Here is a 19630-nt window from a genome sequence, read left to right on the forward strand (position 1 = left end):
AGGGTAATTTAGGTTAACTAGTGTGTAAGGTTAGGGACTGATGACCTTAGCAGGTGAGTCCAATAAGATTTCACACACATTTGAACATTCGATTGCATCCTCATGTCACTGATCATTGCCTATTCTTCTGCCTTCAGCGGCAGTTTCCCATCCCATGGGTACTCCTGCCCTGGACCTTTGTCCACTCCTCCACCCTCTTTAATAAGGCCGTTGGCAGAATGAGCGTGATCTTTGATGCCGGAAGTCTTCAGCTACTAATACTCCTGATTTCATTGAGAATGCATGTGTTGGCGTGTTTCGAACCTGGGACTAAAAACGTTTTGATTATTAATCAAATACGCTGCAGGTAGTCCCCAGGTCCACGGGTCCTCAGGATAACGTTCAAAACTCTGTCAATCAATGACAAGCCGAATAACTCCTTGCATTAGGCCACAAATTGAGTAGCGTGTTATTGTCTTGCTCTGTTTCTGAAGTTGTTTCTCTTGATTAAATCACCCAACTTACCTGAATTATTATCTGCCAGGAAGAGGTTAACGCAGCTGTAACTTATCTGCAGATGGAATATGTCCAATTTAGTACGTATAAAACTATAATGAAACCTTTTTTTGTACTTACGTTTAAGGCGCAAAGTCAAGTTTCTCCCACGTACCACAGTGCTTTGCTACTACAAACATTTAATACAGAATTTGCTCAGAAATTTCGTTGGAAGCAGAGACAAAATACGGTAAGTAAAATGCTATCAACAAATTTAGAAAAACGTAATTGCAGTTATAGAAGTCAAAGGTCTTGACAAAGTAGCACCAGTGCAGAGTAAAATATGACATGGTAGTTACATTTTGCCAACGTTATCTGATCAGTGTACTGAGCAAACACAAAAAGAAACTAGCGATAAATTCAGTGAAGGAATTTAAGTTCAGAAAGAAAAAACAAAGAAAATTAGAATTTCAGAAACAATGAGTTTCTTTGAATGACGGCAAATGATCTGGAAGGTTAGTGGAACAGAATAAATTGTGTGTCCGAATAAGTTCTAACATGATCATTAAAAATATTTAAATTTTGCTTTGCAGCGGAAATCAGATTACTGAATGAGACGTTAGAGGTGGTAGGTAAGTTTTGCTATTCAGGAAGCAAATTATTTTGTGTGCCCAAATAGGGAGAATACAGAACAGAGACCACAAATAGGAAGAAAAGCGTTTCCGAAATGCAGAAATTTTTAACATCGAATATAAAACTATGTACTAAACTGACTTTTTTGAAGGTATTTGTCACGACTGGCGCGTTGTACGGACGTGAAAACACGACAGTAAGCATTGTAGATTAGCAAACATCAGGAACTTTCCTAATGTGATTCTACATATGAATACAGAAGATCAGTAGTGGAGCTAATAACTAACCAAAAAGAAATGAATCTTAGTTATGATAAAAGAAATTTAGGGAACCACATTTCACATGAAGGAACTGTTCATAGGATTGCAGAGAAGCGTGTAGCATAAGAGAGACCCAGATTGGACTAAACTAGGCAGGTTGAAATGAGCATAGGATTGAGTCGCTGTACAGAGATGAAAAACTTAATACAGGATAGAACGGTGAAAATTTGCATCAAACCAGTCTCTGGAATGAATATCGGAACAAAACGTGTGTTACAGACGCTAGCTATAAAAATACCTATGAGCCACAATGCCACTGTAAAGGCATCTACTGAAATCACTACTTTCTATTTTATGCTTTTTACTAGAAATTATTTAAATGCAGTAGGAAGAGTGCAGATAAGAGAAACATTAAGTTAAGAACGTAAATGGTGCATTGATCTTCCAGATATATCCTGCATATGCTGTGTAGTATTTAGAATTTTATTCCTACGTACCAACGTGCACAGCTTTTATTAATACACAAATAAACAACGACTCAACACATTACTGTTCACAAAAAACTGAAAAATCTGTGCTGTCATGAGTGAGCAAACTAGATAGCAGAAGAATGATATCAGAATGTTCTTAGTTCAACAAAAAGCCATTGTTGGCGCAGCAACAAAGAGGTCATGTAGAAAACTGTAGTCCAATCCTGCAGCAGATACCCAAGATCCACATGCATGTCACGAGAATGTTTTTAGCAGTTTTCACTTGGCGAGTGATATCACTGTTTAGATTCCAAAAATGGTTCAAATGGCTCTGAGCACTATGGGACTTAACATCTGTGGTCATCAGTCCCCTAGAACTTAGAACTACTTAAATCTAACTAACCTAAGGACATCACACACATCCATGCTCGAGGCAGGATTCGAACCTGCGACCGTAGCAGTCACGTGGCTCCGGACTGAGCGCCTAGAACCGCGAGACCACCGCGGCCGGCTTTAGATTCCAAACACGGCTAATGTACGCATCCTGAGCTGCAGCTGGCAGAAACAGATAATTCATCACGAGCATCATTTGTCCCGAATTTCCAGGCCCCCACCACCTCTTTGACTCCAGGCCGTCGACATCTTCTGTGTCAGTATCAGTTTCCTTCTCTGAGTTTGAACATTTCCACTCCCTCTCGCCAAGTTCGTCGGTAGGCCCATAAATTTCAAATGGTGACGAAGGCAAGGACGAGGAGAATCATTGGTGAGTGTAGTGCTCATGGTTCCAAAGATGGTGGTAGAGATGACAGAGGCGACTCACCCATCTCCACCATCAAAGGTGGCTAGGTGCCCATGGCGTCCGATGGTGGTTGGTGATCTACGAAATGGTGCACTGTCACACATTTTAATGGAATCGTGCCCATACGAGGCCTTATGATGTGACATGATGGGCAAACAACAGAAATTATACGGGCAGTGGAGTGATACCCTTGTACTGAATGTTCCTATACGCTGATTGAAATGCCCGCTAAATCCACTGGGCAGAACAGGTGCTTAGCTTGTGGAAACGGCCAAATAAGGCTGGGGTCAGTTTCCACCTTAAATTGAAATTTATGGTAATTTAATAACATGTTTAAAACCAAAACGGCACAAGACGAACCTTTGCAACTACGAGTTTCAAAGTGCAGTTCTTTCACGGCGGAAGGCATCCAAACAAGAAATCTTAAAAATCAGCAAGATAAAAATGCAGTTAAAATAGCAAATAAAGTAATATATACAGGGTGAGTCACCTAACATAACCGCTGGATATATTTCGTAAACCACACCAAATACTGACGAATCGATTCCACAGACCGAACGTGAGGAGAGGGGCTAGTGTAATTGGTTAATACAAACCATAAAAAAATGCGCGGAAGTATGTTTTTTAACACAAACCTACATTTTCTTAAATGGAACCCCGTTAGTTTTGTTACCACATCTGAACTTAAACAAATACGTAATCAGTGCCGTTTGTTGCATTGTAAAATGTTAATTACATCCGGAGATATTGTAACCTAAAGTTGACGCTTGAGTACCACTCCTCCGCTGTTCCATCGTGTGTATCGGAGAGCACCGAATTACGTAGGGATCCAAAGGGAATGGTGATGGACCTTAGGTACAGAAGAGACTGGAACGCTCATTACGTCCACATGCTAACACCTTTTTATTGGTCTTTTTCACTGACGCACATGTACATTACCGTGAGGGGTGAGGTACACGTACACACGTGGTTTGTGTTTTCAATTACGGAGTGGAATAGAGTGTGTTCCGACATGTCAGGCCAATAGATGTTCAATGTGGTGGCCATCATTTGCTGCACACAATTGCATTCTCTGGCGTAATAAATGTCGTACACGCGGCAGTACATCTGGTGTAATGTCGCTACAGGCTGCCACGATACGTTGTTTCATATCCTCTGGGGTTGTAGGCACATCACGGTACACATTATGCTTTAACGTATCCCACTGAAAGAAGTCCAGAGGTGTAAGATCAGGAGAACGGGCTGGCCAATTTATTCGTCCTCCACGTCCTATGAAACGCCCGTCGAACATCCTGTCAAGGGTCAGCCTAGTGTTAATTGCGGAATGTGCAGGTGCACCATCATGCTGATACCACATACGTCGACGCGTTTCCAGTGGGACATTTTCGAGCAACGTTGGCAGATCATTCTGTAGAAACGCGATGTATGTTGCAGCTGTTTGGGCCCCTGCAATGAAGTGAGGACAAATGAGGGGGTCGCCAATGATTCCGCACCATACATTTACAGTCCACGGTCGCTGTCGCTTCGCTCTACCTGTCTGAGCCAGCGAGGATTGTCCACGGGCCAGTAATGCATGTTCCGTAGATTCACTGCCCCGTGGTTTGTGAAACCCGCTTCATCGGTAAACAGGTAGAACTGCACCACATTCTCTGTTAATGCCCATTGACAGAATTGCACTCGATGATTAAAGTCATCACCATGTAATTGCTGATGTAGCGACAAATGAAACAGGTGAAAGCGGTGACGATGCAGTATGCGCATGACACTACTTTGACTCAGTCCACCGGCTCTCGCAATGTCCCGTGTATCATGTGTGGGTTCATGGCAACAGCAGCTAACACACCAACTGCACCCGCTTCACCTGTGACGGGCCTGTTACGGACCAGTTTGCGTGCTACGACCATACCTGTTACATACAGTTGGCGGTAGATGTTTTGCAATGTGCAGCACGTTGGATGCTCTCTGTCCAGGTACCGTTCTGCATACACCCTGCAGGCTTCAGCTGCATTTCGTCGACACTCGCCATAGATGAGTATCATCTCCGCCTTTTCAGAGTTCGAATACACCATGGTCACAGTTCCTACAACACTACACTATCACAGACGTCTGGTAACACGGTGTACTACAGTTGGTCTGCGTGCGGAGACGAATGCAGTATAACAATAGCAGCAAGCGCTACATGCGGACACTGCGACAGCTAGACCAAACCACAACAGTGCACTACAGCCACACTCGTAAACACGGTCGTCATCGTAAACATGTCCCTGCAGATGCTGCTCGCCGACCGTGGCCCGTGTTTGTTACAACACGCAACTGAACGTCGGAGGTTTCAAGCGTCAACTTCAGGTTACAATATCTCCGGATGTAATTAACATTTTACAATGCAACAAACGGCACTGATTACGTATTTGTTTATATGTTCAGATGTGCTAACAAAACTAACGTCGTTCCATTTAAAAAAAACGTAGGTTTGTGTTAAAAAACATACTTCCGTGCTTTTTTTGTATGGTTTGTATTAAACAATTACACTAGCCCCTCTCCTCACGTTCGGTCTGTGGATTCGGTTCGTCAGTATTTGATGTTGTTTACGAAATATATCCAGCGATAACGTTAGGTGACTCACCCTGTATATATATTTCACAACTAGGTTGAAAACCTCAAGACAAGGGTGGATAGAGAAACATAAGCAAGATGCAATACAAACGTCTGAAGGCCCACAATACAATTTTCCAGATTTTTAAATGTTTACCATAACCTTTCGAAGGCAGAAGGCCGCAATGTTTAAGGTTGAAAGGTAATTTTAAGAACAAGGTTCCAAAGCTGAAGGCCCACTAATAATTTTCCAAAATTAAAAAAAAAGTATAACAATAAGCCTTAAGTTTTTAGTAGAAGAAACAAAATGGTTCAAATGGCTCTGAGCACTATGGGACTCAACTGCTGAGGTCATTAGTCCCCTAGAACTTAGAACTAGTTAAACCTAACTAACCTAAGGACAGCACAAACATCCATGCCCGAGGCAGGATTCGAACCTGCGACCGTAGCGGTCCTGCGGTTCCAGACTGCAGCGCCTTTAACCGCACGGCCACTTCGGCCGGCAGTAGAAGAAACCAAACTAAAAGAAAAGACCACAAGGCGGCAATAACCTTTCAGCAAATATCCACTTGCCGGAATTCAAACTAACTTACATTAAATTGAAACCACGAACTTTTCTTTTATCATTGGCTCTGATAGATTATAAATAGACAATTAAACACTGGTGAGAAAGACAGTAGAGACGACAACACTCAGAAGCCTCCAGGGGTTCGGTCTGCCCGCGTTCATTTAGTTGAGGCAGGTGGTGAGCCAAACTACTCTAGATTTGTCGGAACCCAACCAACGGACAGGCACGGACCGACCGACAAACGACTTGCTTGCCACCAATCGGTGCATGAGAATTCAAACACAAAATGCTACGGACGTGATTATCCACAATGAAATATGTATTAAGCTGTCAAAACTACACACCATGTAGGGCAGCGACAACAGGTGAGGAGAGGACGCTACCTGGGCAGCTGGCTAGGGCAGGTAACTGGAACACTAACGGCCACAAGGCAGAAAATTCCGCTGGTGCACTTGAGTTGTAGTCAACCAAAATAGTTACTTCCACCATATGGTGGGCAACTTTTATCAATACAAACACTCGCTCACAGGAAAACCTCCACAACTGCGAACCACCGAAATGAACCACACAAGTCGAATGGACGCGTCTTCGGTACTTGACAGCACTACTCGACATCCTGGGTCGCTGAACCACGAAGCTCGCAGCGATCAGAACGCGCCACACACGCTCCTATACTGCGCAGGGACCGTCAGTGGACCCAGCTTACCGCACTGTGTGGAGATAACTTCACTGGACCGCAGCAACCGACCGACTCGTCTCAGAATGCTGCAACATCTAAAACAGTCGTCAGTGGAAATAACGCCCGCTACACACACACAACCTGAGAAACACTTGCACGATGACCTTAACGACACCCAACAGTAACTAAGCACGCACAAAGACAAATCTGGAATCGATCCACACACACACACACATACACACACACACACACACACACACACACACACAAAGCCGACTCATGAACGATCGGCGAGCCAAAACGCGTCGTCCGGTAGGACGACCGACCGACGATTCACCAAGACCGTCGCCTGGCTCAAGTGATGCGTGGCGATAATGGGCTGGCGAGCCATGTCGACGCAGACCTCACTGCTGCTCCAACCCGACTGCACTAGTGCCGCATTGCAACTCCCCGACTGGCAGGTCCGGACTGAGCTCCAGATGCATTCCAACTGACTGGCAGACCCCAATTCGCGACCCGAACTGGCTTCCGACAGACAACGACGGGAAAGTGACAGCATTCGAAAAAGAGGGACTATATCGACACGCGCTGCTAGCGCCGGTCACGGTCAGGTTCAAATGGCTGTGAGCACTATGGGACTCAACTGCTGAGGTCATTAGTCCCCTAAAACTTAGAACTAGTTAAACATAACTAACCTAAGGACATCACAAACATCCATGCCAGAGGCAGGATTCGAACCTGCGACCGTAGCGGTCTTGCGGTTCCAGACTGCAGCGCCTTTAACCGCACGGCCACTTCTGCCGGCTCACGGTCAGGCAGAGCAGCAACTCAGTGACAGTAGTAAATTAAATTAACGTAGTGAGGTGGAAGTACGTCAAAAACAGAGTGCGATATACATGATGGCGGGAACACGAGCTACACACGCCTCAACCTCCTCACTCAAACAACAACCAGGGGGTGATATGCCGAAATAAACTAACTAGCAGCTCCTAAAATGGCACAAGACAGTGTCCGAGAAAGGCCTTGAACGAAACACTCGGTCAGACCCATCCGTGCAGAGGAAATACGCCAACTGGCTACCCGACATCCCTGCCTCGGGAAGAGACCAACTTAAGTCCGGCAAGACGAGCAATTCACAGCCATTGCTAAGGTAGCAACGAAAATAGCGAGATACCCACTCGGACTTCAACAATGCAAAGGAAACATGCCCAATTGCAACCTGATATCCCCACACAGTAGAAGGCACCGAGCTAAGCCTCACAAGATGACCAAAGTTGAAGGGACTATTCGAAGCTGACATCCAAGACCTACCAGAACTTTAAGACCAGAAGGTAATACCTGAACTAAACTCAATCCAGCTGACTGTCACTAGGTCAGGCTCTCTCTATAAGACAGACAGTGTCTTCAAAGCCTTCAATAGCATTAAAGGAAAAAGAACTGCATCTCCTGTCTCTCCCACCATCGCCGACGTGACGTCAACCAGCTGCAGCATGGCAGCGCGAAAGTGCTACTAATTATGGAGCACTGCCCTCAGTGGGTTGGCTTGTTATTACCAACCCATAAACAAGATGGGATTCTTAGCAGGCCGATCCCCGGACTATGACTGCCATTATGGTAACACCTGAAACAATAACAAGGCAAACAATTCGATGCCACAGACACAATAGAAACAAGAGTGAAACAGACCGCAAATAGGTTGGTAAGCACAAGCGTAACCACGTTCCGCTACCAGCGAGACGCCACCTAAACGCGTTCTGCAGAACAGGTGATTAGGATTGTGGAAAGGGGCAAAGATGCTTGGGGTCAGTTTCGCTTCAAAATTGTAATTTATTGTCATTTAATAACACCCTTACTCAAAAACGGCACATAACCGTACCATTGCAACTACGAGTTTCAAAAGATTGTCATACACAACAAATAACATTCTGTCTATAACATGCAACAAATATAGCCTATGAAAGCTACGTCATGAAATAACCTTAAAAGACGTAAGAAAAACGCTTAAGTGACTAACCAGCGATGTTATAAATCGCCTGATGATGGCAATAGTGCTGAAACAGGCCTATCGTGGTTAAATAAACATCTCAAAAAAGAAGCAACTTTTTGGACTTATTTCATAAAAAGATCTGAATTTGGCATCACAGCCTGCTTTCTACATCAGACTGGTCATTCTTCGTGTTTTACTGTTCCTGTTAATGCGTATCGATGAGAGGAATGTTGCACTAGACTAATTTAGCACAGCTCTATCGAACTGGCACGTAAAATTCTAATTTAAAAATAGTTTTGTCACAGGTTACAAACCGACGACTTCTAGTGACACCGCCAGTCGCATGTTGGACATAATGAGAATTATTTCATTGGACTGATTCCAGGTACACATTGCAGCAATCAAATTGCCAATATCTGATAAAACACCAGAGAAAATGAGCTTAATGTATTTTAGAGGGGACGCCCCCTATATCTAGAGTGTCATCTCTCGATTATCGCGCGGAGGATTCAACCTGGAGTGCACATCCACAACGCTGCTTCCACTCTTCGAAAACTGGTGAATGGAGTAAGTGGGTGCATATATTGACTGCTAAGGATGAAGTGACGTCGCTTTGTTGGCAACGCTGATTGGGTGGCGGTTGTTTTTGTTCGGCAGCAATGGTTTTCAGGGGTGGAGGAGCCCTCAGTCGGTTACTGGGCCGTAATTCACGGTGACTGCTCCGCGGAAATGGACGCTCTGTTTTCCGAATAAACAGCAAGTGTTTACTCTGCCGGCCGGTTGGGCACGGTTTTGTCGTTGCTCGCTCTCTTTCGTTCGTGCGCAAGCCATTGCAGCTGCCCGGGAAGCGTACGGACGTGGAAGAAAGAGATTCTGAGGAAATTAAATGACATAGTTGGTTGAGCAGTTATTATTTGAAACGATTCACTGCCCAGTTCCTTGTAATAAAAGCAATGGAAACAAAGAGGATGAAGAACACTTCGGCTAATCCACGGTAGAATGTTCCCTGCAGCGGATGATAAGAGTAAATCGACGTGGTACATGACGTTCATATTTTCTAGTACTTATCCGTGGTTATTTTTCAGAATATACGTAGCAATCTTACTCTCTCAACATTTATAATACGTGTTATAGATTATGTGCTACAGGTAACAGTTACGACGGTTATTCGGAAAGTAAGTTCCTATCGATCTCGAATTGAAAATCACTCTGCAAATCCGAAACTTGTGGCAGGTGTGTTCGGCAGCCTTCCTGCTCGAGAAGCAGCGCGTTAGACCGGGCGACTAGCCGAGCGGGCACAATTAGAATTTAGTTGCATGCTAGTATTTGTTCAAAAGGTTCAAATGGCTCTGAGCACTATGGGACTCAACTGCTGAGGTCATTAGTCCCCTAGAACTTAGATCTAGTTAAACCTAACTAACCTAAGGACATCGCAAACATCCATGCCTGAGGCAGGATTCGAACCTGCGACCGTAGCGGTCTTGCGGTTCCAGACTGCAGCCCCAGAACCGCACGGCCACTTCGGCCGGCTAGTATTTGTTCTTAAATGTGTTACTCCTACTATGACATTTCACTCTCTTGGTATTTATGATAGTGACAACATTTCAAACGAGAACCACAAATTGTAAGTCTACAGAGATGTGTTAAGACATGGGCTCTAAAATGCTTACATTAAGAGCAATGACGATTCGTTCATTAGCAGAGATATGTTTCACGTTACTGACGATGAACAAGTGATTATAGTTCTCAACGTATGAACTTTAGAGCCCATGTTTGCTGGAAATTTTTTCTTGCTTTGGTCCGTAATAACATTTTTCAAAATAAGGAAAGTAAAAATCTTGCAGCTGAAGACATTTGTTTTACACAATCGAATATGAGCAAGGGATTCTAGCTCTTAAAAGAATTCTTTTTACAGCCCTTGGCTTGACCTTTTTTTTTTTTTTTTTTTTTTGCTGTGAATGATCGTTCATGTCATAGATCTGACAATTGACCATTCCTCCTGCGACACCCTGTAATTTGTAACAACGTCCCTGAATTTGGGGGTAACTGTCAGAAAAGCAACTCCATTGCACCAGTACGCCATGTGCAGCTGCAAGGGTATGCGATTTCATAAGCAAACCTGTTTATGTACTACAAGAGGGGCAGACTCAGGCAATCATGATGACGACGCAGACAAACAGTGCAACAATGAACCTCTCTGAGAGGAGTTTCCATGCCATTGGGCCACGAAAGTCTTGACCTGTATTTGCCTGGAGGCGACCTCTACGAGTAGCCTTCTGTTCTAGCATAGTGATGCACCGTCTGGCAACACCCTGTGTGACACCAGGGCCACGCAAGTCTCCATCTCTTTACTTGCCAGCGAACAGCCAATGCTGGTGTGGGCAGCGATCTCCAGCAGACCAGCGCAAAACGATCACACCACACATACTGATTTCAAACATTGCAACATATGAGCCAATTTTCACGCTCTACAGCAATGGCTGAAAATCTACCTTGGACGGCAGCGATTGGCGGCCAGATCGGTAACTGTGCCAGTAAAGCAGGGCGCAGACGTCAAACATCCAGCACGTCGCTACGGCCTTCCACAGCTGATGGCGCTACTGGAGATACGTTTTATGTCAGATTTTGTTAAAACAGCTGTGCAATTTGTTACAAGGTATGAAGTGAAGAACCAACCTGCTGCACCTGAGGCTAATGGTAGGACAGAGTTGGTTCATCGCACTATCGGTGGGAATTTGCATCATTGTGTGACGTCGAATCAAAACGAGTGGGACATTCATCCATCATTTTTTGTGACCGCATACAATTCAGAGATCCTTTCTGGAACAAGGCTGTGGATGTCGTCACCATGTGAAAGGATGAGAGCACAGATTTGCTAAAAACTTAACATAAATATGGAAACTTGTTCAAAGAGCGAACACCGGAGCTCTGAAACGCCAAGGACAGGTAGAAAATCGTTTTGATAGATGACTGTTGTATAAGTCGGCCAGTGGGTAATACTCTGAAGTACCTATATCCCAAAAGGTAGAATCAATAATTTTGTTACACGATATCAAGTATTATGTCAGTTGTTTGAAACAACATCACCACATAATGTCGAATTCCAGCTACCGACTCACACAACAATTGTTCATACCGAATACCTAAAGACATTTCAAGATGCAGCAGACATGTTGACACAAGTGGGCATTATCAGTCAAGGGTAGAGCTGTGGGAAGTAAGAAGAAGGAGAAGTGCAAAAATCTTGCACGAACTGTGCATGAGATTCATGAGATTTCGTATGGATGAAGACGAAGAAAGTAGAAGAGAGTGGTTTATGTTCTGTGTTATGATGGTACATACCTGAAATGTTATACTTGACAGAGTGTTATTTGGAGACTAATCTGGAATCATAAGCGGTTTAACTATCGATTGGTTGTGGGAATAGGGGGTATGTGTTGTGTCTCATGTAATTTCCAGTTTTAAATCTTCTGTGTTCATCTGCATGTAAGTTAGTTATGTCAGGATTGTATTTTATTTTGTGTATCTACAAAGTGGTACGAATTTCTTTGGGGGGGGGGGGGAGAGGGAGGAGGGGGGTGATGCGAATTCTTTGTTTACCGGTTGCCGTGAGATGAGGAAGACATGAGGGGAGTCCTTAACTTGTCAGTGTCCCATCTCTTCACCTGGAGCTATTTGGGAGTACTGCAGATAGACCAGAGGAAAGTGGAGTTTTTCTTCTGTTCTGAGCCACTTCTTGTTCTGCTTTAACTTGGGAGACGAGGGTGACAGCTGCTGCTACTTGTAACATGACTTGTAGCATTTGAAAAAACTGTAGCTGTACAATTTTCGTTAGTGTCAAGACGCCACTGGAGCAGGGCAGACATGTCATACAATCTTATAGACTAAAATCCAGCCCAAAAGAACGTTGATTAAGGAGAACAGATTAGTACAATACGCCACAGCCAGCGAAGAACCATCTCTATCCGCATCGCCAATCTTGTATTCTGTTTTCGAATAAATAGGTGGTTAAAGAGAACAGACAGTAAAATGAATAGTCCAAATACAGAAAACTTTTGTTTGCGTGGTCATCTTCGACATCAGCTGTTAAAATCAGTTATTTTGGTTTCTCTGTCTTACGCTTATTGCAATTAATCATAGAGAGTTTTACACGAGACGCGTAATGCTTGTAATTACAAGGCGTCTTCCGTGACATTCTGCAAATTGGATTCGTATGTTTGTATGTTTTTGGTTGCTTTTGATAAAAAAAACAGTGGTTTGTTTATAAAGGTGGTGTGGAATTTACTTACGGTGTTTCTGTGCCTTGTTTACATATTCTCGAAACCAATGATTCGTCCCTCCTTGTTAGCAGAGGTTAATTTCGAAAGAAACTTCGTTACACGCATACACTACCAAGTAAGTAAACTGCACGCCAACTTTATAAACAAAACGCTATTTTTAATTTTAAAAAAATGCACAAAGATACTTATCCAATCTTCGGAATGACTATAGAACATTGTTTATAAAAACAAGCGAAATGCTATTGGTGGAAGATTCTCTGCCATTAATTGCAGTAAGCTTAAGACGGAGAAACAAATAATGACTGACAGGAAAATTAATCTGAAGGAAAAAAATGCATTATCTTTCTCGCTCTGAATGTTTATCCGTGGAATTATGAATGCAGATCAGTACCTTGAGATCCAAATACAAGGAGCCGAAAACTCTGAGCTGCGTGAAATGACAAGTCTATAGAAACACGAACTCTGAATGTCTATTTCAGCTACTACATAGACTTGTCTGATGACTTCACTTAACACCCTGATGTTACATATAACTAGCCAATGGAGTGATTAGTAGATTTATTTACTTAAATGTATTTGTGCAAGTGTGGCTCGGCCAACTGACTGATTGTTATTCTTACGCCGTTTATGCTCTTTTGGTTTTTGAACTGGGCAAACATTAGGAGACTTAAGGTCTGTTAATTTCTCACTGACAACTTATACTGTTCAGGAAGCAATGTTTAACATCAATTTTGATTGGTTATTTCTCTTTTGTGCCTTGCACACTTCCGCTATCCGGCGGTATAGTGATTTTCTCATATGGTGCTTATTTGCGGAGTACACTTCTATTATGGATTACAAATGTCAAAATTTCTTTCGAGCAATAATTTTTTGCTCTTTTATGGTACTACTACAGTTTATTATTGTACTTAATCTGATGCTATTAATCAATCTGGTACAGTTTTATGACTGTAAATTGCAGGTATTATGTTTCTTGGTAGCCAATACCACTGGAGATATTTTTCCAATAGATGTTTAATAACTCTGTGTTTCTGTTAAATTAATTAGAAGGTACACAACACGAATGATGTTCAGTCTCCTTTTGGACCAATCCTCTCTACCACAGACAGCTTTACGCTGGTATTGCGTTCTTTTGAATCACCACATATCGGTGTTGGAAACAAAAATATCTGAGATGGTTCGTGTAATGGAATCTGCTAATAGGCATCTCTTAAGTCTGTTTCAGAGAAGCAGCGACCAGATCCTAGCTAAACAGTCATTTTTCCAACCCGCGGTAACGTAGGTGAGTCAATCACGGTTTGAGGATTTACCATTGACCAAAAACAGTTTTAATTCGCCAGACGGTTTCCTGATGACTACAAGAGGAGTTGACCAGTCTAACTGCTGCACGAGTTGTCCCACCGTCGTTCTGTCTGTTTAACAATTGTTGAGTAGCTTCATCTCTAATCGCATGAGGGACGGGCCGCACCCGACAAAACCGAGATTCTGGTGCTTTGCCAAGGCTGTCTTGAAAAAGTTTACGTAAGTCTGCAAAAGGTTTTGAAACACTGTTATGAGTCACAGAAGCTTTCGCAAAGTGTACAGTGTCCTAAATTTGCAGTCCAAAAAGTTCTATAGAGTCAAATATTCTTGCTGTCCTTCGAACACAAGAATGTGACTGGAACTCTTTGTAAAGTGGCAGACATGATATAAACTACATAAATTAGGATATCATGACCATTGTACGCCTAAGAAAGTTATCTGTGGATTGTACAATTTAGGCTTTTCTAAATAGTGCCTATGTGTGTCTGTTCAAAATTGTCCCGAAGCTCCCGTATCTAACACTATGCAAACGACGCGATTAGCAATCTGCAACGTAACAGAAAATCTCCTTGCGCTGAAAAGAGTGTGAGCCTTCTTCGACACTGATGTTGACATTTACTCGGGACAAGGACTAGAACTAGATGGCTTTAAAAGTCCAACATTGACGTTCATAGACTGACATTTTGAGTAAGGGAAGATTGCTTGTGGGTCTCTCGTTTTTGCAAACACACTGGTTGCCCACGTACCTGCTTGCCGCATTGGAAACACCTGCGTCACGGCAGAGGCACACATGTCGCCTGTGTGATGTGAAGCACTGAGGTAAGGTATAACACTGCGTGTCATCTATGTATCATGCCGCTGTTGTGGTCTACGCCACTGCCGTTGCTGTGGCTTGGTGTGACGCGGCGCGTTAAGTGGCCACGTGACCTTCTACCTTTCAGCCCTACTTCGCAGTACACAAATGTTAGAAGAGTCGAAGTCTCCTATAGTACTGTTATGAGATTCCTTTGACTCAACGAATTGTAACACTTAGGTCAGTGCTGTGTCTCGATACTGCGGTATCGCCCGCTCCTGCCGGCCGCACTTCCAAATACACGATCAAATGGCTCTGAGCACTATGGGACTTAACTACTTTGGTTATCAGTCCCCTAGAACTTAGAACTACTTAAACCTATCTAACTTAAGGACATCACACACATCCACGCCCGAAGCAGGATTCGAACCTGCGACCGTAGCGGTCGCGCGGTTCCAGACTGTAGCGCCTAGAACCGCTCGGCCACTCTGGCCGGCAAATACACGATCAGTTACGCCGCATTTCCCACAGCCGCCACCGCAGCACGCCGCTGCCAATGAGATGCAAGCAGCCCCTCTCTGGAGTCCCTGCGGCAGGTATACTTGTATTCGAACATTTATCCACTGAACCCATTTTGTGTATTTGCCAGCTGAATAACATTTATCGACTTCCGTAGTGGCCAGGTCTCTCATCGTCTGAACAGATGTTGCATTGAAGATTGACAGATTTATAAATCTTTTGTAGCTGTATCTGTTTCAACACTCAAAGCTACTGTTAGCGACGGACGCCGCAATTATAACACTCAAGTTATGTATTAGTTTTACTAGTTAGTATTAGGTGTCGAACAAAGTAACATCTGAATCCTCTGATCATGAACGATATCTGTTCCTCACTCCAGTATCCACTAAGGAACTACACAGACTCGTGATGACTGGGTATTGCGTGATGTCCTTAGGTTAGATAGGTTTAAGTAGTTCTAAGTTCTAGGGGACTGATGACCATAGATGTTAAGTCCCACAGTGCTCAGAGCCATTTTCGAACTACACAGAACGCAAGGAAGTCACAACAGATACTAAGGCACTGGACCCATGATCTAGAATCACACTAAAACTGGCAGTGCCTCGTCAGACCTTGTAAAGCAGGTACCCACTGTTCCCAATTCTGATGCGGTGGCCTACGGAAACGGCAAAACTTTTACCTGTCCGAAGCCACGTTGATTTTCTCGTTAAGGTGTTAGTCTAGCGTTGTAGTCGAGACCTCATAGTCTATGACTTCGGGGAGTTTGGTGGGAAAAAATTTACGTGGCAGCCTCTATACTGAAGTGTGCCCATACACAATGGCAAGCTGCCATCCCCCGATCTCAAGGAAAGGAAAACAGGTAGCATAGTCATTTCAAGAAAATGATTTAGCGGTCAGTATTGTATTGATTTTCGAAGTGGTAGGAACGTGAACTTTCTATGTCTCTCAGAAGTCGCCAATATTAATAATACTCCATACCTCCATGCCTAGCCACCCCTTTCTTCCACTGCAAACGGCCTTCTGTATACAGCGACTCCTACTGTTGCCATAAAATGTGTTAATCTGCCCATAGCTTCAATGTGATGTGCAATGAAATGGCGTAGACCTTAGCACGGTATTCTACTGTGCGGTCAATTGCGGGTACTGTGGTGCATAGACAGGTGTTGCCGTTTACGGTGCTGCTGGAGATGCTGAAAATTGTAACGGGACATCATCCTCTAACACTACTTTTCCTCAACAGTAGTTGCCGATAACAGTATTATGTTTCGAATTTTGGACAGGTCAGAACTATCTCAGCTGCTTTTCTGAGAAGTTTCATATAATTTTACACACAGCATGTTATATTTCAAGCTAAAATTTACGAAAAGAAATTACTTTATTTTCGATTAGTTCTTAATCTTTAAGTATAAGTTCCTCGTGGAGAGTTAAAGTCATTTTTTTAGAAACATTTGAAATTACGAATTATTTGGCACGCTTAAAGTTTCTATCTTTAATTGCCTCAGATGTGATCGGACGTACTTTTGTATCTTATGTGAACACTGTAATTTCGGCCTTGTTAATGCGAAAATTCAAAAGACTGTAAGATATACTAAATCGTGACAAAGCATATTAACGTAACAACAAAAAATCCTGCAACAACAATCTTCAAATTTATTTGGATCAATTCAACCACGAGGACCTAAAATGTGAGAATTTCAGCTTCAAGAATCAGACCCCTAGACAAGAAGAACTGGAGCCAACTCTAGGTGAAAAGGTAAATAAACAAGAAGGTTAATGTTATCTTTACACCTCTCAACAAGAGACTAATATAGACAAGAGCTGCAAGTGGGAAGGAAGGGATAGATGACGAAGTGACGCCGCTAAACTGATCTGGAATTTCAGCAGTTGTTGTACCTGCTTGGCCTGCAACTGAACAGCTTCACGTAGAGACGGTTCCTGCGATACAGTGGCCGCGATTCGAAACACGTTGCACAACAACAGAAACACAACATTGCAAAGGTGCTGTAAAGTCTGAGGTCGAAGTCACAGACGAGAATATGCAAAGAAATGTCAGTCTCTGTAATACAAAATAATGGAAATGGCAAGTTACAGGTCGGAATACTCAGAAATGCACAAACAAGTTCAGTGCACAAGAAATGTGGCGTGCTAACACGATGTTGGTCGAAGAAGCAGCAAGAAACACATACTATCCTAGTTACCACAGTGTTGCTGTCGCAGCAAGAAACGAATCCTCCAAAAATAGAGAAATGAAGGACCAACCTCGACGCCAGTATTATTGTGCCCTGTATCGATGCATGGGCTCTCAAGACAGTAAGCAAGGATGAGAGACACAACAAGAGCTGTGTAAAATTCCTTTAACTAACTCAACTAGTTGGCGAATGCAATGCAGTGAGGTCCAAAGTACAATTGCGAGAGACCTATTTCGTAGCTGAGTACGTTATACTGTAGTCACTGATAGAGTGAGGCTCTGTACCCGCAGGGGATGGTCACGATACAGAATGGGAGCTGTGGTAGCTTGCTGCGTTCTCTTATATGCTATGAGAGTGGTGCTGCTTGCACCGTCTGTGGAGAGTCGCATCGCTGTAGCGGCTATCCACTGACGGCCGCCAGTTGCTTGTGCTGCCAGACACGGATCTGTGAAATGACGGACGTGAAGCCATCTGTGGGATAGATATCACATCTAACACAATGATATAAGTTTCTTTGGATTTTCTTCATGCTTTCAACAGAAATTTGGATGGTTCTGTAAGGGAAATGAGTCGTTTCTGTTAGTGAACGATAATCAGGAATCTTCTGCAGAAATACGATAAAATGTGTATCACACGTGTCTCAGTCAACGTAAGTACGTCTTAGGTTACAGCCACAAAAATAAGTCCGAAGCACGTTTCATCACCACAAATATCAACTCCTTACGATCACCTCACTAATAATTTCTATGAACCTTCTTCTGTAATGCGCTCATAAATGTATCACATCAAAGGGTAAGTAAACTAGTTTTACATTGGAAACGGTACAGATCTGCGAAGAACTAGCCAAATATACGGATCTCCTTTACATTACAGTGGTAGTCTGTGGTATTTTAGCGTCCTGTTTGTATTGCTCTAGTCCAACCCTTCTTCTACAGCTCATATTTTTGTGTGCTTCCCTTTCGAGAATGAAATCATTTTTTCACATTCTTGTGTTTATGTGTTTATTGTGTTATTCACAATTATATTTCCTATTAACGTGCTTCAGAAGTGTCGAGGTTTCTCCAAAATGGCCCTCACGAATTTATAGGTGTGACCTATAAGTTTTCATAGTATCAGTTTACGTTCCTAGGCTGTACATAATACGCCTGTTATTGATATCGTATTGTGTGGTAGTCATTTATTACTCGAAATGAAAATTTTTGAAATGAAATCAAAAAATGTTTAATAGTAAAGTTGACACACACTGTCGTACATGCAATGGACACAATGTAGTACCCTTAGTAAACTAGAAACAACGGCGAAACTGTTGTAAGCGCTATGGTTTAAAAGTATTCCTTACGTTTGTTGAGGAATGTTATATTAGTCACTATTTTTGGATGAGCACAGCCATTTTCCATGACTATCAGCAAAATTCTTAAGTTCGCACTCATAATGTGTTATGATGCAGGCAAGCTCAGTGTCAACTGAACGGACTTTATAAACGACAGCTCCTAAAGCATGGCAGTCTGCTAGAGTCGGCACAAAATAACAGAGACAGTAGACGGGCAGTCGGTAGGACACGCATGGGGAGAGCCGTAGTGGTGGGTGTTACTGGCAGGCGCTGTAGCGGGAAAGCCGATCGCTGGCATGGAGGTATTGTTTTAAACTGAAGTGCACACTCACATTTCTGTAAATATTAAGCCCCCCCATGCCCACACTTGCGTGGTGATCGTTCAAACGACCTACCATGTGTGCTTGGGTCACTACCTAAACCGAATCATGCTGAATATGCAGATATTTATTTTCGCCTGGGCTATTTAACAATTTGTAGCTTTCAAGAGAAGCATCATGAGTGGCGAATTTCGACTAAAATCTCTACATTCCTCTTTCTGCAACGTTAAAATTTGCTTATTCGGCCAAAACACAACGGAATTTACAGTGCCACTTCAATAACATGTTGTGCAGAATCAGTTGCGAGAGAATTCTAAAACAATGGTTTCTTATTATTATTAAGTGAGGAACTAAGTATTTTGAGTTTTCTCGCCACTGTAGTGTCTTGTACCAGGTGAAGATAGAAGAGGATGTTGTTTGGTGGCCGGAATCTCT

Source organism: Schistocerca piceifrons, chromosome 4 (assembly GCF_021461385.2).
Source record: "Schistocerca piceifrons isolate TAMUIC-IGC-003096 chromosome 4, iqSchPice1.1, whole genome shotgun sequence".
NCBI classification, from domain to species: Eukaryota; Metazoa; Arthropoda; class Insecta; order Orthoptera; family Acrididae; genus Schistocerca; species Schistocerca piceifrons.